The 26,166-nt window shown below is 39.4% G+C and overlaps 1 protein-coding gene across 10 annotated transcripts in view; it reads left to right on the forward strand.

Moving 5' to 3' along the window:
• The first annotated feature begins 18,469 nt into the window (after nucleotides 1-18,469).
• EPB41L2 (erythrocyte membrane protein band 4.1 like 2) overlaps nucleotides 18,470-26,166 on the forward strand; it is a 196,091-nt gene continuing 188,394 nt past the window's right edge. For 7 of the 10 annotated variants that reach the window (XM_074368369.1, XM_074368372.1, XM_074368373.1 and 4 more), the window contains exon 1: nucleotides 18,470-18,628. The gene's annotated coding sequence lies outside the window, so the exon portion shown is untranslated. Of the gene's footprint in view, nucleotides 18,629-18,837; nucleotides 18,982-26,166 lie in introns of those variants that run through there. The other 3 variants (XM_074368376.1, XM_074368370.1, XM_074368371.1) reach the window with 3 other exon arrangements.

The following is a 26,166-nucleotide window of genomic DNA, read 5'->3' on the forward strand; positions in this document are numbered from 1 at the left end:
TTTAGAAACCCACTAAAGATGGTGGGGAAGGTAGGGCTGGTTGCCAGGGTAGTTTCAGTACCAACCCCTGACCTCCTGGGGGAGGAGGGGGGCGGAAGACTGAATTCAAACACCAATGGCCAATGAGTTAATCAACTCTGCCTGTGTAATGAGGCCTCCATTAAAACCCCGAAGGAGAGGGTTCAGAGGACTTCCTGGTTGGTGAACACCCAGTTGGAGATGCCGGGAGAGGCGTGTGCCTGAAGAGGGCGTGGACGCTCAGCTCCAGGTCTCTTGCTTACTTTGCCTTATGTGTCTCTTCATCAGGCTGTTGCTTCCTAGACTTTACTGTTCTTTGTAACAAATTGGTAATCAAGTAAGTAAAATGCTTAAGAAAGTAAATAAATGGTGTACCTCCTCCCCCTTCAAAGCAGAGCCTGAGAAAAACAGAAAAGGAGAAGAAGCCAGTAGAGATGCTGTCTTCCCCGGACCTTCCAAGGAGCCTCAGAATTGTCCATTAAGGGAAGGAAAGGGGGAGCATTGGACCTACTGGCTCTTGTCCCATACTATCCAAGGGCTGTCCCGTGAAGCGTAATCCTTTCACATTTCCGGTCTGTAGGTCCCTGCAGACATTTCACCCTATGCTATCAGGGGAGCCTGGAGATAACAATGGGAGTTAAAGCCTCCAAGGCAAAGTACTAACTGCAGGTCATAACTGCATGAAGATGTTTGCTACACCAATGGAGTTAAAAAAAAACAGATGGGGGCAAAAACACATGAAGCTGAAACAAGAGATGTTTAGTGCAGGGAATTTCTGGAGACTCTATTCAGGCCTTTGTGTTTCAGTGCCCACTCCAAAGTCCAATCACAGTCTTTAATTGAAGGCCCTTACTCTGTTCCAAATCTTGGATGGCTAGGGTTTGATTTTAGTGAGAGAGCTGATGGGTCTTCTCACAATACACCACTTATCTACTTTCTATCATATTATCCACAAATGATGCATAGTTTTGGTAATACAGGTGTGATGGTTAGGTTTATGTGTCAACTCCCCTGAGCCATGGGGTGCCAAGACATATAGTTAATCATTATTTTGGGATGTGTCTGTGAGGGTGTTTCTGGACAAGAAAAGCATTTGAATTGGTAACATTTTTAAATTGTCATGTGCAGCCTTAGAGCTGCAGACAACTGCACTACATGGGCCAATGCAAAATTGCCCAATACCCTCTGTGAGTTTTGTCTCTTGATAGAGACTTTAAAAAATGACTTAGCAAATAATTTAAATTAAAGGTTTAATGTGGGGCTATATTTACCAAGAAGCCAAGCAGCAATTAATTTAAAAATTTTTTGAATTACTCAAGAGAAAATAAACATCATCATATTTAAAAACAAACCACTGCACACCAATGTGCATAGCAGCACTTTTCACAATAGCAAAAATGTGGAAACAACCCAAATATCCACCAACAGATGAATGGATAAACAAATTGTGGTATATACACACAATGGAGTATTATTCAGCCTTAAAAAAGAATGATATTCTGATACATGCTATGACATGAATGAACCTTGGAAACATTATGCTAAGTGAAATAAGCCAGACACAAAAGGACAAATATTGTATGGTTCTACTTTATGAGATTCCTAGAATAGGCAAATTCATAGAGACAGAAGATAGAAGTTACCAGGAACTGGTGATTGTGGGGAATGGTTAGTTGGTATTTACTGAGTGCAGTGTTCTGTTAGGGATGACAGAAAAGTTCTGGAAATGAATTGTGGTGATGGTTACACAACATTGTGAATATTCTTAATGCCACTGAACTGTACACTTAAAAATGGTTTAAATGGTAAATTTTATATTATGGATATTGTACTGCAATAAAACAAAACAAAATAACGGTTCCTCCTTATAAATGTAAAACTCCTGAATGAAAACTGAAGCTGCTCTGTAGTTGTAAGGGCTACCACACCACTGGTAGTAAAAAGATGAATTGGCAGCATTGAAAGAGAAATCCCATATAATACAGGTTTTTAGAATGTATCAACAGCCTGAAGTCACTAGAAAATGATGTCTTTGCAGGACATTTTTCAGTTTTTTAAATATCAGTATGTATGCCTTTTAAAAGAAAAAGAATGCTTTCTCTGTTTAGAATTTACTTTTCTGAAAATTTTGAAATCGAAATTAATGTCTGAAAATGAAAGTAATGACAGTCTTATCAACTTAAGCTGGTATCAAAACTACACGTTTAGAGACAACAGTAGGAAGTGTGTAGTTTTTAGCCTTAAGGATTATCAGCTGATGATTAGCATAATGTTGCAACATGCGCGATAGGATGAAGATTATCAGGATTTTGGAATTTCTAACTCATGTTATATTGTCTGCCATAAAGAGCAGTATAAAAAAGGATTTGTTCAGACCAAAGAAAATCACATAATTAGTTCTTTTGGTGGCAGTTACAAGCGCATGTAGTAAGATAATTCTAGAGCAAGTGACCTTCCCTTAGATTAACTATCACCACCTTCCTTTTCCCTCTGTATCAACTTATGCAAAATTTTACTCTTTTCAAATATGGATAATGCTTCTTTTTCTTTGCTTGCCATTAACCTGATTAATCTCTTTCTCACACCTCCATCTCTCTTTTACATCTCTGCCTCTCTCCCACATGAAATCTTTTTCCATGGTAACATATTCCCAGAGCGTAATGAGAAAAAAAAGTAACTCATGATTTCAACGTTTTCTTTGTGACAACTCCTCCGTTACAGGTTGTTACGAAGCTGTGGGGTGTATGTAAACAGTCGGGACATTGGAAAGTGCTTTTCCAACCTGTTAACCAAACCCCTCCTGCAGTTGAGGTTTTTTGCTATGTTAAAAGTTTAGAGTTGAATGAATGAGGAAGGAGAAGAAACAGAAATAGTCTAAAATATTCAGGTTTACAAAGACTTTTACAGAACATCTTGGAGTTCCGCTGCCCTCCTGTGATGAATTCCCTTTCCACATATCTCTCCCACATCAGAGTAGCTTGCCTCAGAGTTAAGAAGCTTCTGTGAGTGACATTCTCTGTTCTGAAAGGAATTTCCTGATCCCCAAATGCTTGGTTGGTCCAAATCAGGGGCCTCCTCTTCCCCAGTTTATGACCCTTGCCTATCTTGTGGCTCCACTGTTTGTGCGTATAAAGTGGAGGATTGGCACCCTGTGTTTCCTCCCCTTTTCCTACTTGACTGAGTACTTTTAGAAGCTTCCCTTTCCTTCTCTTCTCCCTTTGGAACTTGGAGAATCTTCACCCCAACAGCTGGGGCTACATTTTGAGGAGGTATTTTCCTACTGGTCAGAGTTGAAGTCAGAATGAGTTTTCATGGCAGTGGGGAGGGTATAGCTCAAGTGGTAGAGCGCATGCTTAGTATACACAAGATCCTGGGTTCAATCCCCAGTGCTTCCTCTAAACATAAACAAATAAACCTAATTACTTCCCTCACCCCTCGCCCCAAAAAAGAATGAGTTTTCACTTGGAAGCAATGCCATCTAAGGAGCTATATCCTATAAATGTAAGTATAGGTACTTGGTAGAGCCACATTGCAGCCAAGTGGCCAATCATGTATTTACATGTTTATTCACCAAGCGGCTGCTATACGCCAGGCACTGTTTTACAGGCTAGATATAAACCAGATAAGAATCATTGCTCTTGGGGAACTCACCTTCTAGTAGGAACAAGTTAAAAATAAAGATAAACAAGTAAAACACATAGGGTGTTAGATGGTGATGAGAACCAAGAAAAAAATAATAAAGCAGAGAAGGGAGAGAGAGAGATTGCATACTGTGAGATAAAGCTGTGAGAGAAGGCCTCTCTGAGTAGGTAGCATCTGAGTTAAGATCCAAAGGAGGAGAAAGAGTAGTCTTGCATATAACTGAGGGAAGAACATTCCAGGCAGAGAGTTCAACATGTGCAAGGTATCTACCTTTAGTAGATTGTGAGGTGTGTTCTAGGAGGAACAAGAAGACCAGTGAGGCTGGGGTGGAATGAGAAAATGGGAGGGCATCAGGGGATGAGGTCAGAGAAGTTGGCCAAGCCCTGTATGTCCTTGGAGAACATGGCAAGGACTTGGGTTTTTCGCTAAGCAACATATGAACAACATGGGAGGAAGAGGGTTGGAGCAGATATTTGAAATGATCTGACTTTTATTTGAAAAGTTTGATCCTGGATACTACGTTGAGAAAAGTCTGGAGGGGGCAAGAGCAGAAACATGGAAACCAGTTAGGAGGTTAGTGCAATAATCCAACTGAAAAATAATGATAGTTTAGATCAAGACAAGAGCAGTGGAGGTGCTGAAAGGTAATCTATCTGGAAATATTGTGAAGTCAGAGTCAGTAAGCCAATGCCTGCAGATCCAGTAAGGGGTGAGCAAAAATGTCGAGTTGAGATGATTCGGGCTGAGTGAAGTGCTCTAAGAGATATTGACATCTTGATGTGTTCATCTCCAATTGAAATAGATACTATCAATAATGCCCATATTTACAAGTGAGGAAATGAAGTTTGGAGAGGTTAGGTAATTTACTTAAAGTCACACAATTTGTAAGGGACAGAGCCAAGGCTTAAACCCAGATCTATCTGATCAGATTCCATAATTTTAATTATCACAACTTAGTAACACACTTTTTAGAGAAACAAGAGACCAATATTTTAATTGTTTAACTTAGTTTAATCAAACGGTCTAGTCTAAAAAAAATTTTTTTTGAGTAGCAGGTGTCATTATAAAGGCATATTCAAGAGAAAGAAAGCTATACACATTGAGTTACAGAATCTATTCCTTCTGTGTTCCCTATCATCATTGAGAAAACAAATGTATAATAAAGTATGGCTAGCTGATAAACATAGCTTACAAGAGCAGGAACTCTCCCTACAGAAAATGAACCTGGCAGGATACTGACTATAGGTAGGAAAGTGTCTTCCTTTTAGCGTCATTTGTCCAGCCTGATTGATGGTCTTTAAGGAGCTGTCCCCAACCTAGGGAGGCTCTGCTGTATTCTGAGGGTTTAAATCATGAGTTACCAGGTTTCATCCATCCCACACCCTGTTCTTTGATATATTTTCAACCTCTTTTCAATGCAGTCTCCATTTATAGCCCAGTCTAAGCTGATCCAGTTTGCCTCATATTTTGGTATGTCCTAGCCTCAGGCCTTGCTCTGATTCTCAGCTATTATTTTCATCTCTTTTCTATAAAACAGTTTTTCAGGCAATGCTGCTCTTGATTTATTTATATGCCTTGAGTCTTCCCCTTTCAGATTTTTTTTTTAATTGAAGTATAGTGAGTTTGCAATGTTGTGTCAATTTCTGGTGTACAGCACAATGCTTCAGTCATACATGGGTATACATATTTGTCAGATTTTAATTTTCAGTAGCCCTCTTCCCAGATCTGTCCTGACTCTCTGCATCCATTTACAAGACAGTGGCTTAAAACTCATGCATTTTACTATTAACAGTGTACAAAATTGTTTGTCCCTCAGGCAGGTGTATAAAAGTAGGTGGCAGCATTTTTAATGTGCATATATATATTATTGTTGTTGTTGTTGTTGAAGTACAATTGCTGTACAATGTTATATGTTATAGGTGTACAATATGGTGAGTCACCATCTTTAAAGGTTATGCTCCATTTATAGTTATTGTAAAATATTGGCTATGTTCCCCATGCCATACAATGTATCCTTAGAGCTCATTTTATACATAATAGTTTGTACTTCTTAATCCCCTACCCCTGTATTGCTCTTCCGTCCTTCTCTCTCCCCACTGCTAACCACTAGTTTGTTCTCTATATATGTGTGAGTCTGCTTCTTTTTTTGTTATATTCACTAGTTTGCTGTATTAGATTCCACATATAAGTGATATCATGCAGTATCTGTCTTTCTCTGTCTGACTCATTTCACTTAGTGGGCAGCTTTTCTGAGCTAAAAGAACATGAGCTTTAGAGTCAGGCAGATCTGACTAGTATGAGGATAAAAATGAGCAAATAGCATAAATGTATTGTATTGTATGGCACAGAGTGGGGATCAATAGATTCGAGTTTTCTCTCCTTTTATCCATGACTCACTGCCAAATGAAATCCATGCTCACAGCTCTTCTAATACTCCTGTTCCTGAAATAAACACAGAATCCTTTTGAGGAGTTCTAAACTATTGGTAACAAAAATATCAAGTATATGGAAGTTTTTACAAACTTTTATGCACCATCCCCTGAGACCCTGAAGTGAAAGCCAATGTAGCATACCAACAACAGGGGAGAAGAGAGAAGGAGACAAGATGGAAGAGACAGGAAAAAAGGCAGAAAATACTTATTGAGCATCTACTCAATGGGAGGTGCTGTGCTAGGCTCTTCCAAGTATTATGTCACTTAATTATCTTGTGTTTTAAATATCTCTGTTCTAGGGGGAGGGTATAGCTCAGCAGTAGAGCATGGTTTTAGCATGCACAAGGTCTGGGTTCAATCCCCAATACCTCCATTAAATAAATAAATAAGTAAATAAATCAATCTAATCACCCCCCCAAAATTAAAATTTAAATTAAAAAAAATTTTTTTAAAGAGGGGAGGGTATAGCTCAAGCGGTAGAGCGCATGCTTAGCATGCATGAAGTCATGGGTTCAATCCCTAGTACCTCCTCTAAAAATAAATAAATAAGTAAAACTAATTATCCTCCCACAAAAAAAAGTTTAAAAAAAAGTAAAAAAAAAAAAAGAATAAATGAAAATAAAATTATTTCAAAATATCTCTGTTCTATACAGAGGAAAACATCATGGCTCTGAGTTGATGAATCTTGCCTAAGCTCATGCAACTAACAACATGCAATGGAGCTGGAATTTAAAGCTAGCTTTGCCTGACTTCTAAGTCCATAATATTTCATTATGTTTAATACAAATCAAAATGTATATAAATAGTATCTTAACATTATTCTTAAAATCAGCATTTATATACCTGTCATAAGGTAAGCACTAAGTCATTGCTCTCCCAAAGAGTAATTTTATATTTCAATCACAGTATTTTTATTTTTATTTTTAAAAATTTTTTAATCACAGTATTTTTAAATGTCTAGGACTAATATGAGAAATTTAAGTCAAGTGATAGTGGTAATTTAGTTTTGTTTTTCACAGACTTACTTTATAAGGAATTTACAATAATAATACCTTCCTAAATGCAACTGTGGCATAACTTCCTCAGTTCTTTAATAGCTTCCAGATGTTTAGATCATTTTGTTCAGAAACTTTGTAAACTATCAAAGTTCTTTTCTGATTAAAAAAGACATGTAATAAAGTAAGTCTTCTCTGCCCTATTAGACCTCATGATGTTGAAAACCTTTTTGAAGTCATAACTTCAAAGTAGTTTACATGGTTATATTCTCATAATAAATACAGGATTAGAGACTTTTCTGTAAGATTATAAAGGAAATGAAATAGAAACAATGACAAAATGACTTCCCATGTTCATATCTCTTTCTTTAAATGTTTACCAATTGACCAGCAAGCTTGATACACTGAAAAGTCTTAGTGACATCAAAGGATACTTTCTCTAGTACAAAGGGTCAAGTGTAGTGCCTTGTCAACTCACAGACCACTGGTAACAGCGCTGAACAATTTACTTGCGGTAATATCAAAGTGAATAACAATTTGTACAGTGGGGAGTAAAAAAGTCTAAATTTGTAGGTTGAAGACAGGAATACTAAAGAGATAGTATAAGGTGAAGAACCAATTGGGAAAAGGGTGGAGAATTATTAATGAGATGCTCAGCTCCTCTAGTTCCACCCCAAATCCCAAGGACTCCAAAGATTGGAGAAAGGGATCTGATTTTAAAGACAAAAACAATGAACAACAAGGTCCTACTGTATAGCACAATATCAATATCTTGCAGTAACCTACAATGAAAAAGAATATGAAGATGAATATATGTACGTATATGTGTCACTGAACTATTATTCTGTACACCAGAAATTTACACAACAGTGTAAACTGACTATCCTTCAATTAAACAAATAAATATTAAATAAATAAATGAATAAATAAAAATGAAAACAAAAATGGGTTGCGGCTAAAAGTAAGAGAGAAATCTTTTTTTAATTTGATTTTTTAAAATTAAGATTTTATTACAGCTCCCTTAAAAGAGCACTAGTTCAACTTTTCCATTCTCTTTCCAGCATCTCTATAATTGGGTAAAATTGCCCTTCTACCCTCACAAGCATGGTATGAGCACGGCTGGAGGATAAAAGACATGGAAGGAATGATGAAAGCTACCTCCGAATTAAAAATTTTATTTCTTTGTTTTAAAGACAGACAATATCTTAGGCTGTGGAAAATAACATCAAAAAGGAAAACTTGAAATTTAAGTAAGTGAGAATACAGCAGAGACGTCGTGTGTAGACATTGTGACTTCATGTGTGTGGTGAACTTGAACTATTTCCAAACTTCTGGTTGGAGCTCTGTCCCACAGCTTGCTTTCGCTCGGTTGATCATCACTGACCTTTCCATCTGAACTAATGTGAGTACAAAACACACATTTCTTTTGCAAAAGGATTTACAGGATAGCACCAAGCTTCTTATAGTAAACTGGCTTTTAGAGCATAGGTTAAAAAACTTAAAAGAAGGCATATATTGTAAATACTATTGTAGTAGAAAAGTCCACCTGCTTAGAATTAACCCTATTATGTCCAAAACAAATGATTAAGTATTTATTTAGAAGTGGTTTTCTGTTACTTTTATTACATTGTTTTCTGGGTCTTCTTTCGCATCCTTTCCTCTGGGAATTCTCTTTACTAACATTGTTCTGTGATCCAGCAAAGGGATCATGCTGCCAAACTGGAAAAAAACAAAACTGTTTACTTTTCGTAGCCTATTATTTTCCGTCTCGATTTGTCTTCTATCATTTTTTGTTTGGGGGTTTTGTTTTTGTTTTTGTTTTGATAGATGTATAAGAAAGAAAATACAGTAGGGCAAGCCTTCCTTTGCCTAGATAAGTTCTCCTACAAGTTATATATCCCATATTCTGTAATGAAAAAAAGTACTTCTTGTTTTAGAACTTTTTGTGATGAGGGATGTATTTCTTCAGATCTGCACATGTACACAAACATTATTATTGCTATTGTCAATGTCTCGATTACTCACAAGAACAATCATATCTGATTCATAGTCTTATGTTGTTCAAAAATAATGAACACATACCTAAGGAATCATATAGATAGAAATACATTTCTACCATGGATTTACTTTAAAGTCAGTAGTTGGGGGGTGGAGGGTATAGCTCAGTGGTAGAACGCATGCTTGTCATGTGTGAGGTCCTGGGTTCAATCCCAGTGCCTTCGTTATTGGGGGAAAATAAAAAAATTAAAAATAAATAAATAAATAAGAAATAAAGTCAGTAGTTGGTCTTTCTGAATACAAAGGAAAACTGCTCTAGGCCGACTCTCCCTCTTCGGGGACAGCCCGCATTCTGTCTATGGAATGTGTACTTACTTTTATTCTGAGCACCAAACCCCCAAACCTCGTGGCCTTTCTCTTGCCTTTCAATGTATCTCTCTAAATAAATCTACCTTTACTCAAAAAAAAAAAAAAAAAAAAAAGCAAAACTGCTCTTAAGCTATACTGAATATATTTATTCAAATAAGAAACCTAAAGGTATCTATAATTTTGAGGAACAAAAGCATATTTCTTTTGACAATCATGCTCCTTTAAAATTTTTTTTCCAAAATAAAAATAAAAGCTGGTAATTACTTACTTGGCAGTAAGTAACACGTTGGTGTTAAGGAGACAAATCAATCGTATTAAACCAAATGTTAAGGATAGTATCTATGCTATTTTGAAACTAGTACTAATATTTTTAAGACAATTTGAAATATATTCACAGTGAGGAGTTTTTCATTCTTTCTGCTATTGAGGCCTAAGATAAACGCAGAGAAACCCTACCACTTAGAGATCATACAGATGCATATTTTTTCCTCAGCATTTTTAAAAATTAAACTTTTAAAATTGAAGAATGACATTCATACAGAAAAGTGTACAAATCATAAGTTTATCACTCGATGAATTTTTGCAAAGTTAGCACACCTGTGCAACCACTACCCTGAGAAGGAAATAGATCATTCCCGGCACCCAGAACCCCTCCGTCATTAGTCCACCAGTAAAATTAGGTCATTTTTGATTGCCCTCACCATAGACTTATTGCCTGTTTTTGTACTTTACACAAATAGAATTGCACTGTATATATTCTTTTTTGTCTGGCTTTTTTCTTTTTCTTTCTCTCTTTTTTTTTTTTTTTTGTCTTTTAATCGATACATTTATTTTTCTTCTTTTAATTGACTTTATTTGTTTAGAGCAGTTTATAGCAGAACTGAGCAGAAAATTCAGAGTTTCCACATAGCCCTCCCCACCCACACATATACACTCCTCTACTCTCAACATCCCTCAGATTATTCTCACATCCATTGAACTTTTGTTCTCTGAAGAACTCCCATGTGTCCGGAATTCTGTCCTTGTGTTCCTACTCCAGTCAGTGGGATACCCGGTTTAACTTGGCAAGACAATTTTGATTATCATCACTGAGCTCAAATGAATAGTCAGAACTTACTTATCTTAGAGTCTCATTTCCATCCACTTATGGAGGTTTCTGCTTAGTCACATTCGTTTAGTTCACCTCAATTTTTCTTAGGTGGCAGACATTCTAGAATATTAAATATTTGACATGAGCAACACATTTAGGGTGAATATTATTCTTTCACAAAGGGTACTTGAGGCTGTCAGATGACGAGTGCATTGATTTTTATATGTAATAATTTCACTAAGCCACTACTTATTTAGGTGTCATTGAGCAATGGGTTAGACAGTTATAAGCCAAGTACTACTCTTTTTTGGCAGGGGGATGGGGCTGCTCGCCAGTCCACTTGGCTCAGGGTACATCACAATGAAAATATTTGCTCAATGTACTGAGTTTAAATGTAAATGAATTGAATTATTATGCTTTGAGGTTTTTGCTTAACTAAGACTTTCTGGGAAAGTTATATTTAAAATAATAAATGGATAAAACATTTAATAATCCAACAATCTTATGAAAATCTGCAGTGAATCCTAACTCAAGCTCTTCTTTAAAGCCTTTATGGCTTTGCTCATGTGGTTTCTCTGAAAAGCTACCCATCCACCCATGTCCAATTCCATGATACCCTTAATCAGAATTTATCATTCTTTTCTTTATATTACTAGTATCTTCAATTAGGACTCAAACTGTTTTGCCTGTTTTTGAGATTTACCTCAAGATTTTTCTTATTGTACTGTTCTTGTTGAGTTTGGGTATTACAAAATGATTCAGAGCATGTTACTTCTTTTCCTGTTTTCTGGAAGAATTAGTTTAGCATTGCTATAATTTAAGGATGGGCTAATTGCTATTAAAAAAAACAACTCAAAATCTTATTTGGTACAACACGATAAAGGTTTATTCCTCATTTATTTCTTGTTCATATTCCAGTATGAGTTATGGACAAGGATGCTTCATACAGTCATTCAGGGACCCAGGGTCCTTACATTCTAGAGAATCTATCATCCCTCTGGCCCCAGGGGTTCTCCTCTTCCTCCACTACATCTAGCAAATAAAGGAAGAGAGAGAAGCCGTGTGAAGGATCATGCAGGAGATTTTTTAATAGAGACCATGCTTGGAGACAGTTTATATCAACTCTACCCACATTCCATTGGCTAGAACCCACTCACATGGCCACCCTTAACTGCAAAGGAGGCTAGCAGAATGAGGATAGTTTTGTGCCCCAGAGGCAAAGAAAATATGGCTTGGTAACTACATAGCCTGTCTCTCCCATGACTTATTTGTCTGTCAGCAAATACCTGTTTTACCTTTCTTTCCACACAAAGAATGTACACCTTCCCTCCACAAGGGAAACAACTCAAAGTCTCAACCTGTCATGGAATCCAGCACAGTGTACAGAGTCTCTGGGTATTTCACAGTCTTCTCCATCAGTGTCAGATATGGCTCCTCATGATCTAGCAAGCAATTAACTAAAAAGTCAAGTTACCCTTGCACCTAGTACTGTAGCAGCAGAGCAAAGACAATTTGTAATCTCTTATTCCTTGAATATTTGGTAGCCCTTGTCTATAAACAGCTTTATCATAGTGCTTTCTTTTGAGGAGCTTTATTTTTTATTTTATTATTATTTTTTCTTTTGGGAGGTTTTAAAACTTCTGACTCCGTTTCAGTAATGGTTATGGAAATTTAAACTTTTCTCTTTCATCTTGAATTGGGTTTAGCAATTCACAATTTTTCTAGGAATTTTTCCATTTCCCCTGAACTTAAAATTTTATCTTTATGTTAATAGTATTTTTCTGTTATCTTTTAAATTTCTGCTTCATCTGCTTTCCTTTTATTATTCCTATAATTATTCACTTGTATCATCTCACTTTTTTCTAGATTGGTCTTGCCAGAGGTGATTAATTTAATAAATATTTTCATAGAACCAAATTTTAACTGCAGTGATCTTCTCTTCTGAATGTTTTTTAGATCAGTAATTCCCAATTTTATATATTTACTACTTTCTTAGGGAATATTCTTTTACAAAAATTAAATCTGTAAGCTGGATGCTTATCTTATTAATTTTCAGGCTTCCTCCTCTTCAGGACATATATTTAAGGTTATGAATTTTTTCTAAGCATCATTTTAGCTAAATCCCACAATTGTTTTAACCATGTCATAATTGTTTTAAGCATTTCATTACTTTTCTTACGTTTTCTCCTTTCCTTATGAGTTACTAGGAAGTCCCTTCCTCCCAACATATGGAGTTTTAAAAGCTAATTACAATTCTTTTGTTACCTAATTGCTATGAATTATGATAATATGGTATATGACATCAGTTGTGTTAAACTTGGGACTTGAGTTTGAATTTAAAATTTGAAAGTTGAGATTTATTTTATGTCCCATATGTAATTTTCATAACTGGTCCTTTTATGCTTGAGAAGAATACATATTCTGCAGTTATTGAAATTTCTGCAAATTTCTACTTGTGTTCATTATACCAAGATTGTTAACTGTATTTTAAAAATCATATATTCGTACTGAGTTCTGTCTTCTTGGTCTGTCAAATATTGATAGAGGTGTTATAACCTTCCTTTACAATAGTGGTTCATTAACTTTCACCAGGAATTCCATTTACATTTGTTTTATATATTTTGAAGCCATGTTATAAGATGCCTGCATACAAGTTTAACATTTTTATACCTTCCTGGTAAATTAATTTTTTTCAATAATATTGATCCATCTTATTTCTAGCATTGCTTTCGCCTTAAAATCTGTTTTATCTACTACTGATACAGCAACATTAGCTTTCTTTTAATTAGCATTTGCCTGGCTAACCTATTTCAATTCTAGTGTAGTCTTTCTTTGTCCTTAGATTTTAAGTGTATTTTATGTAAACAGCATAGAGCTGGATTTTTGAATCTGTAGTCAGTTTCAAATTGAATTTAATAGTTATAAAATGGAACTCAGTGATGTTTGATTATTAATATCAAAAATTTGTTTTATTCTCATAGTTTGTATAAACTCTGAAGTGGCAGAGACTAACTGTGGTCTGTGTCAGGTAATGAGGGCAATTTGAGGGCAGAGATAGGAACCAGAATTCCTGACTCCCTTTACTGGGAACTGATGGGTTTGAAACTGCATTGTCCAGGAGGATGTTCTCTAGAGGGTGGGGTCATAGGACGCAATAGCATACACATAACCTTAAAAATCCCTGTCCTGCTAAGTGCTTTCCAATAAGCAGAACACATTGGTGTACCATGGGGAAACCACACCTAACCAAACTGAAGGACAGTATATTGTTAATACCAATCTTCCACTGCACCTCTGTTTTGAATAAACTAAGGACCATCTTTTAAAAGGGTCCATTTTCCAAGCAGAGGAATTCAGTTGATTAGATACTGCAACATTCCAGTTACAATCGCACTGACTTTACTATTTCCAGTGGCTATTTTATAAACTAGCCAATCAGGTCGGGGTTACGTGAAGATCCCAAGCAAAGACCTTATAATCCAGGGGATTGCTCGTCTACTTTTCCTCCTGGTGCTTTTATTCAAATCTCTTCTGATGCTACTATTGTTGGGTTTTTACCACTACTTACTGAGGCCACTTACGAATTCTGCTCCACAGGCAGGGCTGCTCACAGCGTGCCCAGAGAACTTGGCTCTCACTGTCTCGCCACATCAGAAGTTCTCCATGGTCTTGCGGGGAAGTTCTCCCTGTCCAGCAAAGTCCAGTGATGCTGCTTCAAGGTCATTTTGCCTTCCTGACCCCCACATCTAATTTGGTGGGCGCTGGAAGCAGAGTGTCTTCCTTCCACCTAACCAAGCCCTCCCTCCAGTCCCTATCTGAGAAAGAGCTTAGTAACTGCAGGTCGGCTGACCACAGCCCTGTGGGGGGAGGTCACACAGCGATCCATTTTCATTAGAGTTTGGTGTTCTGTCCCAGTCATTTCCCATGGGAGGACATCTGCCTCTTCCCTACAAAATGGGGATCCATGTCCATATACGTCTTTCCACAATCTCCACTTTTCTTTAGACTCTAAGTTTTTGTCTGTGAATGAACCTGGAGCTTTCTTTTCAACCTCTCTCAGCTCTTTTGTACTGAAAATCAGGCACACATGGAAGGCCCTGTGACGCCTCTTTATTTATTACTAAGGGTCAGAGTAAAATATAAACTTTTATAAACTGGCTCTGGGTTATTGCTTGAATTTTATTAGTATAAAGTAGAACTCAGTGATGTTTATATATTGATATTGAAAAACATCGTTTTATCCTCGAAGTTCATAGATACTCTAAAGCGGCAGAGATTAAGTAGAGTCTGTGTCAGGTGGTGAGGATAATTTGAGGACAGAGATAGGAACCAGAATTCCTGACTCCCATTATCAGATTTATCGTCTACCAGACTGTGAACTCCACGGATGATGTATTACTCATTTTTGAATGTCCAGACCATGGCATGAGTCCTGGGACAGGATGACACCCAGATGGTTAAACTGAAATGCTGCATCTTTGTTTTACCCTTTCCAAATGTAAGTTTGGGGAGGGATTTTTATTGGGCCTGTTCTGTTTCTGCTTTCAGTTCTAGGGACCAATTGACCACATGAACCCATGGAGCGCAGTTGTGAGATTCTGCTCCAGCTTAAGGAAATCTGCATGTCCAGGCCTCTTTTTCTACTGTTGAGCCCGACCAAGCAGAGGTGTGTGTGGGGCACAACTCTAACTACAATTGAGGGAACAGGCTTGAGATGCTTATATGTGTTACTGGCAATAGTTGGGAGTGGCCTTTCAAAAGGAGATTATCATCATTCAGTGTGACTGAGATGGAAAAGGGGACTTGTGATGCTTTTGAGGAAAAACCTGTGGAAATTTTTACTACAGATGGAAAGGAGAAGGGTTGCTTGAGGACTGATTCTAATACTAGACTAGAAAAACATAGCTTCTGTGGTGAATTGTTTACCAAGATGGCTGCCAACAATTCTTCCTACCACTGTACACACACTCCACTCCCCCTTTCTAGAGATGAAGTCTGTGATCCCTCTCTTTGAATTGGGGCTTGCCCTCTGATTTGCTTTGACCAACAGAATGCGGCACACGTGTTGCTGTAAGGACTTCTGGGACTAGGCCTGAAGGGCCTTGCAGCTTCTACCTTCTCAGAAGCTAGAGGCCACGTAAGGAAGTGTGAATTATCCATCTAAGAGGCCACATGGAGAGACAGAGGTCTTGGAAGAAGAGAGTCCATGAAGAGGAGAAATTAGGCTCCCCAGGTGATAGACAGCACCAATTGCTAGGCATGGTCGTAAGGCCATCTTGGATATTTCATTCACTGTTGAGCCTCCCAGCTGATACCATATGGAGCAGAGATGAACCATCCTATTGTGCCTTGCTTGAATGCCTGCCCCAGAGAATCATGAGCAATAAAATAGTTGTCATTAAGTTTTGGAGTTCTACAGATAACTGAAACAGCTCCAGCGATTGGCCAGCTGACAAAGGCATCTGAGTGGTGTCTTTGTCGCTTATGGCAGTGGAACTGGGAAAGCACACATTCACAGGGAAGCTTGAGATTGCCTCCATCAGACAGCACACGAGTGCATTGTCAGGTCCTCCTGCCTGTGGACCATGTAAAGGAAGGGCAGGTTCTCAATCCAGAGCCACTCAGATACAGCCATCTGGTTGGGCTTGGCACCCAGAAGGCACAAAGATAAAAGAATGAATCACAGTATAGTGAGATGAAGGTTTCTTAGGAGCATGCCTGTGTGAGTGAGTTGGTAAGTAAGGGCATTAAATAGGTCCTGGGTGAATTTATAGTCCAAACTGCCAGATTGGCTTTGCTTGTAGATGGAAGATTGAGGTTGTGATGCTAAACTTGGATGTGGTGAATCTCAGGTCTAGTACCTAGATTCCTATCCTGTTCTCAGTGTCAATCTTGCCTGTTAATCCACTGTTTAGTGGGAAGACCCAGATTTGCTCTTATCAGTTTGTTTTCCTGGGGATTAATCACAGCCTGGCAGACCTGCTCCATGCGGCCAGTGTTCTAGCCTGCCTGCATCTCTGGGTATCACCTGTTCAGGACTTTGTCCTGCTGTCTGTCCGGCTCCCTTTTCTTGCCCTGTTAAGACTTCCCTGCTTGCCTGGACTACCACCTGTTGTTTGCTGACATCGTATGGTACCCTGTTCCATCTGTTTGCTTCACTTCCTTATAGCTCCTGGTTTGATTTTCCTACCTTCAGTTCCTGCTAGGACTTCGCTGAATAGCTCCATTATATTGAAATGTTGGGGTCATATAAGGCTGTGTCAAAAATAGAGTCTAATACTTCCACACAATAGCCTGTAGATATTTGAGAACAACTTTCATCACCTTTAATCATCTTTAGGTTAAATCTTGCTGGCTTCCACATTATCAAGGTCACCCATCTACGGATATAATTTATTTTGTCAGTATTCCTCTTAAAATGTGGTGCAGAGAAGTGATTCGCAGACCTCAACAGAGGATATAAGTAATGATATAATTTCTTATCATAAAGGCATTGTGTTTTATAAATTATGCCTATATTTATGTTATTATATTGATTTAGCATTTTAAAGGGATTTTATCAGAGGTAGATCAAGGTTCTATGGGCCCTAAGTCATATATATCTTTAGAGATTCTTTAAAAAAATAGGAAAATCAAATTACAAAATTAGTTTCAAGGCCTGTGAAAGTGAGGGATCTTCATTTCATTTTAAATCTGCCTGAAAGTTCTTAATAGTGTCATCTCATAATATTCCCAGGGCTTCTTTACCAGAACTGCTTTCTAATCAGACTTCCTCTCTGTGGTGGTGAGTGCACATTATTAAGTTTAACTTAGGTAATTAGCATATGGGGGCATTAAGTAAGTTACCTCATGTGAGGGACTGGCACATAAAGCATGCAATAAATGTTAGCTTTTATTATTTTTATTACTCACTGGCTGGACCTTAGCAAATAACGTATCTTTCCGATTCTTAACTTTTCTCTTTTATGTAATGAAAGATAATACTTGCCCTGCCTTTCTAATAAAGTTCTTACGAGGATCAAATGACAAAATATGTTAATGTGCTTTGTTAACTGAAAATATCATATGCACAGAAGGTATTGCTACTGAGGTTTCATGTGACATTGCTAATTTTAGAGAAGGTTCTTTTTAGGAAAGAAAAGAAGACTTGACTTTGGCGAGGTGGAGTCACTCAAGACCTCAGCAGGGATGGGAAGAGGCAAAGTATAAGAGGTGCCTGTGTGGCAGATGCTGGAGGTAATGACCCGGAAGACTCATTTGACATGCCAAGGATCAGAGAAGAAATAAATAGAAAAGAACGGGGACATCCGTTGTCTTTCCCCAACTGGCCATAACTTGTGTTTCCAGCCGTTTCATTAGCCACATCCTGCGCTGCAATCCAGGCTCCCAGGCCCCAGCCTGGAGATCCTACCCACACTTTGGGTTGAGCATAAAAGCCCCTCCTCATGGGGTTTCCCCAATTCCACCCATCCCTCCCACAGGAAGAATAAACCATTCTCTTTACTGCCCTCTCTGTGAAAGCACTTCTTCCACTCTGGACTGAGGACAACCTCGTTTTCCTTATTTCTGTGTCACCAGGGCTTAGCCTGGGGTCCGCCATCGAATAGGTGCGCAACAAAGTTTTAGTCAATGGATTCACTTTGAAGACAAAACTTTTGAAAGTTGACAGAAGGGCATTTATAATCTGGATGCGCGAGTAAGAAGGCCTTGCACACAGACATCGGCAGTCATCATCCAGGGCAGCCCAAAAGGCGAGACACGTCCTTCCAGCCCGGGTACTCGGGCACCACGCGTCGCGAATCCCGCGGGTAGGGTCTCTCCGGCCGACGAGGGGCGTGGCCTGGGCGCAGGGGGCGTGTCGCGGCCCGTGGGGGTTTCCGCACCCGGGGGCGCGTCCGGCGGGGGCGCGGGAGGGGCTTCCGCCGCGAGGGGGCGGGGCTGGCGCGCCGAGTCCTCTGACGGCCCCAGCCAGGGAATTTCAATTTGAAACCTTGCGGAGGGAGGAGCGGGCGCGGCGGGCCGGCGGCTGGGGCTGAAGCGGGACGGGTCCCCGCGGCGAGCGAGCTCCTGAGTGTCGCGTCCGGGTAAGGAGGCGTGCGGAGCCGCGGAATGGCGGGCCCGGGGCGGGGGAGCCCGGGCCGAGTGTCTAGTCCCTGCGGAGCTGTAGGGCCGGCTCGGATTTTTCCTCTGGCTGCAGCTGGGAAGCTGAGCCCGGGCAGGAAGCGGTGGCGGGACGGTCCCACCGGGAGGGGGAGGGCGGCCAGCTTCGGGATTTTCTGCAGCTCCCTCTATCCTCGCCTCCTCATTCCCGCCCCGGGGACCGGGTCCTGTTGCTCCAGGCCAGATCCCCGCCTCCCTGCTCCACTGTGGTCCCTCACTTCCCCCTTCTCGGGAGCCGGGGCCGCGTCTCGTCGGAGCCGGGAGAGGCGGGGGCATGGTGAGGACTGCGCCGGCCCCGCCGGGGTGCGGTGGGTTCAGGGTCAGGCGTCCTGGGCCCCGCGGAGCGGCCTCAGGAGGGATCCGGCTCCATCCCGGGCGCGGGCCGCGGCGCGCGAGCCTGTCCCGGTACTGAGCGGCCGCTCGCCTTCGACGCCTGGCGATGTGCGCCGGGGCTCCCGGTACGTGGCGGCGGCGGCGGCGGCGGCGTCGCCGCCCTTCAGGAGGATGATTTTGGAAGCGGACGCCGTGCGTCCCTGGGCCGGCCGAGCGCGTGGGCGCTGCGGGGATCAGGGCGAGGGCGGCGCTTCAACCCCACGCGCGGCGCGCGTGTCCCACACGACGCCGGCTACCTGGCCAGTGCGGAGAGCGACGCACCTTCTGCTGTCTTTTCCTTGCTGTTCCAGTACCCAGGCCATCTCACCACCGATGACTTATTATTTTCCTCTAAATTTGACGGCAGTGGGTGGGCAGCGTTTTTAATTAAACTGCAGGGGAAGGACCTGGAGGAGAACCGAACGGGGCTGAAATCAGAGTCTAAATCCCCATCCAGAGACGCTGCCCCCCAGCAGCCGGCATGTCTGCAGGGGGATGTCGGTCATTATGCTTCCCAAGATCGCTCACCTCCCCTGAAGTCAGGGGGTTTGGATGAGATTTGAAGTCGATTATTTTGGGGAAGGGTCTCTGTGGAGCCCTCCCTACTGACCTAGGACACCTTAAATTGAATGCCCCGTCACCACAACCGCTGCCCGTTTTCAAGAGCCCCTTCTGGGGTGCGAAGGAAGGTAGAACCTAGAACAGCTGTGAATATATTTTCTCTTGTCTGAGTCACGTCTTTTCCTCGGTTTTTTTGAACTTCTCGCATCGGAAATGGCATGTGTATGCTGGGAGTCTTATTCTTCTTGTTACTGTTATTTAAGCTTTTTTTTCTTTTTTAATGAATCTTAACAGTTTTCCCTTTATTCTTCCATTTTCTTCAGTTCCCCCTTTGTTTTTCCCCTTGGTTTTTCCTTCTCTTACCGGAATCCATTATTTTTATATTCTCTATTTGTAATACTGTATTGAGAATTAGAATTTTAGCTTGTGTCCTATCACGTTTCCCCTGGGGTTTTGCATTTTAGGGAAACTGAGTCAATTTCTTGGCCGTAGGAGCTGGGATTTAGAATTCTCAGACTTTGAACAGGTTTTACTGGGAAACGAATAGCACTTAATCCTATTCAGTTTCCGTTTGCAGGGCTCTTTGCTGTGGGAAATCACTGAATCGCTGTTGCAGCCACTGATGGGACTGCATTGCAATGCAATCTTGGATTCCGATAAGGGCCAACTGAGTACATCCATCAGGCTGACAGAACTTTTAAAGAGCTAGGCTGTGTCACCTGTCAAAGCTCCGGGGATCATCAGTCCTAAAATTCAGTTTGAGAACCACCATCAAACCTCAGATATCTACTTTTTGGAGGTTATTGAAGAACTGTACAAGTGGTCATGGCTTGGAACAATGGCATAGATTTAGGGCTAATTTAATCCTATCCTGTCTTCCTCACTTCTTGGGCAGAATTCCCACTGAAGTCAGTAGTGGTCTTGTGTGCAGAAGGACTGCTGAGAACAAGAGGCTGCTCATTTGGAGTAACGGGAGGGGACAGTTTATTTCCTCTTAAAATACCCCTTTTTAAGAAAGTCCTAGTCATAATAGTGCTTTAATCTTTCATCTCTAGTAGAAGTCGTTAGAGCAAAGACCTTCCAGAGAAAATTCGTGGATGAGTTGAACCTCCAACGACACATTCTTGGTATCTAAACTGAATAGGGATTGCCTGAAATGATAAAAAGTTCTAAGGAAATCATTCAACAAAGTTAGATTTTGAGTAAAATTATTACTGACTTTGGTAAGAAAATTCATCTGTAATGGAATATTCTTAACTGGGTGTGTATATGAAACTAAGTATATTGACAGCTGGATATATGTTTTAAAATCTGAAATTTAATTCCAAGTAGAAAGAAGCAGATTTGCAGGTTTAGGGGACAAATCTGAAGAGAGGCCCATCCCAAAATAACTATGGAAGTATAAAACAGAATTCAGATAGCTCTTGCTGTATTTGGAGAGGTAGCTTTATAGTTTGTGTAAATGCAGACCTTAGTAACTGGGCCCATCATGAGACTTGCGAGCACTCTGAGGTTTCTAAGTTAGTTTTGTGCTGATCTGAGTTGGTAAGCTTGTTAGGTCCTTTGCATCTTAACTAACGTTCTTGTGGCTTACCCTTTCCAAATTACCAGTTCTAAGGAATTAAGTTTAGAAAACCTATCCAGTCCTCAGATCTTAAAAATAGACTTTTAAAAATCAGAACCGTGTCCACGTGGACTTCCTAACCACTTGCTTTCAACTAAAAATACTTGCAAAGATGACAAAGCAGTCCTCAACCAGAATATTTATTGGTAAAATTACTCTATAATTAGTAATATTGTATAGTTATATTTAACGTCAGATTTTGCTCTGAATCACCACTCTCATGGAACTCCGGCTGGAGAACTACAAAGGTTCTATCTTTGCCATTTTATTTAGGAATGTGGGGTTTATATTTTATATAGCAGAATGCTAAATATTTTTGAGGATCTGATTTTGTTTCCATTTCCACAGGGAGATATGGGCCTCTTTCTTTGTCTTTTGAACTGAAGTAGTCTTTTTAAGAGCTATGTGTGGACTTTTGGGAAAAGTATGACTTGCTAGTATTTTTATAAGGCAATAAAGTCTTTTATAGGGATCAATACTGCTGATAATCAAATTCTTCATTTCTAAAAATCTGTTTTGTTTGCTTGGAGAAAACAAAGGAAATATGCCTACCTCCCCCACCCCACTTTTATTTAGAAACATTTCCAGTGGCCTTGTTTGTTTTTTCAGATTCAGATTTACTGTACCTAACCACTGGGTGCCCTTACAGATTTAAAAGCCTCAAGTAAATGTTTATGCTGGCTTCAGTAGCCAGCAAATACTAGCCAAACCCTAATTTACTGCCCTTTTATAGAATCTTGGAATCTTAGGGCTGGACCTTCAGGAGTCAGCACATCCACTCTCAGCCCTTGCCGCCTCCCCGCAATACACACACGTTTCCAGCCTCTTTGGAAGGCCTGAGTTAGTACAGGATTTTTATATGATTCCCCCACAGACTGCAGACAGAGCATCTTTTGGGCATGCCATGTTTTGGACAAACCAGCAACCCGATATTTAAGATTTCTATCATTCCTCTGAGCAGTTCCCCAGACTAAAATCTAAAATGGAGTCAATGCCTGGTATCATTAACTATTGGGGAATGGCCTCTGAGTATAAATACTGTAGTTCTTGAGATGTTACAGGTAAGCTACAATGGAAAGAAAGAAATCCTTTCTAATATAATAACTAATGCTTTTTAAAAGTTTTTTTTAAATAAAGTGTGTGTATTTTGTATGATAGAGGGAATACATTTATAGAGGTATATTATGTGAAGCGCCTATAACATTGTACTTAATGAATTTGATGAATCAATTCGTTGAATCTTCATATAATATATTAGAGATGTTTTTAGTGAAGATTTTTTGAGAGCTTGGAGTTAATTCTGTGGAGCCCAGTACTGTGTCATGGAGAAATGTCATGTAGGTGATAATTCACATCAGGGATTTGCTTTCTTACTGTTGGATGTTGTTTTCCTTTGATTCAGTGGTTGGCTTGATCTGTGTGGGTTTCTTAGATGTGTGTTTTCCTTGTCTAGAAGTAGATTATCTATAGTTTATTTCCCTAAATACCTAGTATTTGGGATAGTATTTTTTTTAATGATTTTAGTGGTCTTCTCAATTTTCTTATTTTTTTAAAGTGATGTTTCTTTCCCCTTAGTATAGAGATAAACTTCAGATGGCTTATGAGTACATTTATACTGCTTCTGTTTCTTTTTTTCCCCCAAAGATTGAAATTGGGCTAATTTCATATTCTCAGTTACTTTTAAAATAGAAGTATGTTTTCATTTCACGGTTATGTCTCTGCATTTTGGTATTTTTTTCAATTAGCATATTGGAGCTATGAAGGTCTAAGTGTATATAGATTGACTCCCAAATAATCTTTATAGTAATATGGAATCAATTTGAGAAATAGGAATTATCTTTTTATTTGCCCTGAGGAGTATCTTAAATAATGTTTTGCTTTAGGTAGCCAGGCTGACATTTTATGTCTGTAACTAAACTGAGTGTCACTGGGATGGTTTTAGCTCTTTCTGGGTTAACAACCAGAGGGCATGGGAAGGGTTCCAAAGTGATCTGTAGGACCTTGTTGTCTGGGTGAGGTAGGGAAGTTCATTGTATTTAAACTAAATCTTTCCTGCTGTTACCAAAAGCCAGTTTCCTCTTGCTTTGCTCTTTTTTATGGCCTGTTCTTCATGAAAGAATTTTCAAACACTTAAAGACTTATGTTACCCTCTAATTGCCTTTTTCCAAGAAAATTGTGATTTTAAAAACTTTTCACATAAGTCTGATTACCAGCTCTCTAATCATTTTTTCCAAGCCCTGAATTCAGGTTTCCAGACCTCCTGATGAGATTCAGAGCTGGACCTACCACCATGGTAACAATAGTGCTAAGTTTAACCATATTTTTGTGTTTCCTATATTCTGTTAATATACGTACACATCCTAGTATCCTGAAGATACTTAAGTAATATGTAATTTACAGTTTGCCGTAATTCTTTTTTTTGAAATTGTTTTATTTTGTTTTTTTTTGGTGGGGGAGGTAATTAGGTTTGTTTATTTATTTTAATGGAGGTACTGGGGCTGGAACCCAGGACCTCCTGCATGCTAAGCATGCGCTCTACCACTGAGCTGTACCCTCCCCCCTCATAATTCTTTGGTCTTTTCCTTTTTGTCTAAATAGTCCACTTATTTTTCACTGTGGATTCATCCACCTGGGGCACCAGAAGGTAGCATGGAGCTCATTTAGATTCTTGACCTGAGGTGGGAAGTGGGTTAGTAGGAAAGCTGTTGCCCAGGGTGGGCCTCAGGGGTTCATGAACTGCCTGAGACTGCTAAGTAAAGTCATGTGTGTGGTGTGTGTGTGTATTTGTGTGTGTGAGAGATTTTGGGGAGCAGATTTTTGAAAGGGTTTTGGGAAACAAAAATTTGAAAATTTGTGATGTAGTTCTGTTCTTATTTTTAAGATTAGGGATTTGAAGTCTTAAGAGAAGTTCTTTTTTCTTTTTCCCTTTTTTTCATGTTACCCTTTTGCACTTTCATGCCCCCACTGTTGTGCTTATTTCCATTCAACTGAATTCTTCTAGTTGTCCTATTTTATCCAGTTATCAAGGTTAAACTGAATTCTGATATAGTGGCCTCTTATCTTCTTACCTTGAACTTAATGAATGTGTTTTATTTCCTCACAGATTTCTTTGATGAAAATATTAGTTAGAAGGGGTCCGTAACAAGTCCACACTCTGTGGTGCTGGTTAGACTGCCAGTTACACCAGTGGGACCTTGGATAAATAATTTCTCATAGCCTCAGTTTCCTTATCTTCAGTGTGGGGGTTAACACTCATAACCTACCTCAGAGAGTTATGTGAGAATTAAATGAGCTAGTGCTTATAAAATGCTTCACATAGTGCCTGGCATCTGTGAAAATTGTTAGGTTAAGAAAAGACCTAGTGGATTGCTTGCAAATGTGTGGTAAGCAAATTTTTTTGCAGTGGTCAGGAATAATGATCTGTGTGTAAGTACAGTCTTTGATATGAAACTGTAATTTTCTTTGGTGATCACAAGTTAAAACCACTTTTTAACAGTTTCAGTATGGTATCTCTAGAGTTTTTGAATTTTAGGAAACTTTGCTTTAACAGACTATCCACTGCTTACGGCAGTGTTCAGAAAAGCATATAGATGGCAAAACTATTTGGGTCTAATTTCAGTAACATGGAGATTATAGTCTTTTTTTTTTTTTTTTTTTTTGTCATGTTGCCAGAGATAACCAATTCTGAGTGTAAAATTTGTATGCATATGCTATATTACAATTTCCTCTCTTGATAACTTCCGTAAGCCTGCTGCAAGAAGCCTGTTAGTGGAATTTTTATTGACAATATTTAAACCTCTGCATGTGGCATTAAAATGTGACCTTTATAAATCTAGTACATCTTTTTGTACATGAAATAGATCTGCAGACATATTTTCTCCTAACATAGTATTTTAACTTTAAATTAGTTGACAACATTAAGAAATTGGGAGGTTTCACCTAAATATTTTTATGTTAAGTTTCTCTGGCAAAATTGGAGGACCTTGGTAGCCCTGGGCCCCGGGTCCTCTCCATTGCAGCACTGGGTAGTTCCTGCCCCATCTCATACAAGTCATCCTCCTCCTACTCTGCTGAAGTCCCTCCCAATTTTTTTTGGCCTGCTCTCGGACCGTTTTATACATTTGTATTAGATGTGTGGCTCCTTTTGACTATTGAGTTTGCATCTCTTTTACTAAATATCAATTTGAAAGATGCACAAAGGAATAGATCTGTATGACCTTGAAGAATGTGTTCTCGGCAGTGGGGCTTTTCGACCTCCAGAGCCAGCAGTCATTTCCCACCTCTCCCTTCATGAAGGCTGACATTTGGGTCACTGTCAGTCATGGTTTCTGGAGCTGGACCTGGTAGGCCCTCAGTCACATGGGAACAAATCCTCTTTCTAGTTTCCTCCCAAACTTTGTGACTCATTCTCATGAGTATATTGCCTGGTCCTCTGAAATCTAGTGTTAACCATTCCCTCAGCTCATAGCACTACCTTGTGTGGCATTTGGCTTTTTTAGAAGACTTTTTGTTTGCTTTTATAATTTCATATTTTAGTATTTATCTCTAGAAGATAACTTTTTAAAACATAACAAATACCGTCATCACTCTAACAGGGCCTTAATGTCATCAGATATTCAGTTGTTCACATTCAGATCTCCAGTTATCTTTATCAATTTTTGGAAAAGTTTGAGTCAAGATCCAGTTAAGATTCACATGCTATCTATGATCGGTTGGTGTATCTTTAAAGATGTTAAGTTCTTGTTTCCTCTTCATCTCTTATTTTTCCTTCCAGGAGTTTCTATGTTGAAGAAACTTGATTGTTTTGTGTGGTTCTTTCTCAGTTTGGATTTTGCTGATTTCAACCCTCCAATGTAGTTAATCCGTTCCTCTGTCCTCTGTGTTTTCTTTAAATTGGTAGTTGAA

The sequence above is a fragment of the Camelus bactrianus genome, chromosome 8 (genome assembly GCF_048773025.1).
Source record: "Camelus bactrianus isolate YW-2024 breed Bactrian camel chromosome 8, ASM4877302v1, whole genome shotgun sequence".
Classification (NCBI taxonomy): Eukaryota; Metazoa; Chordata; class Mammalia; order Artiodactyla; family Camelidae; genus Camelus; species Camelus bactrianus.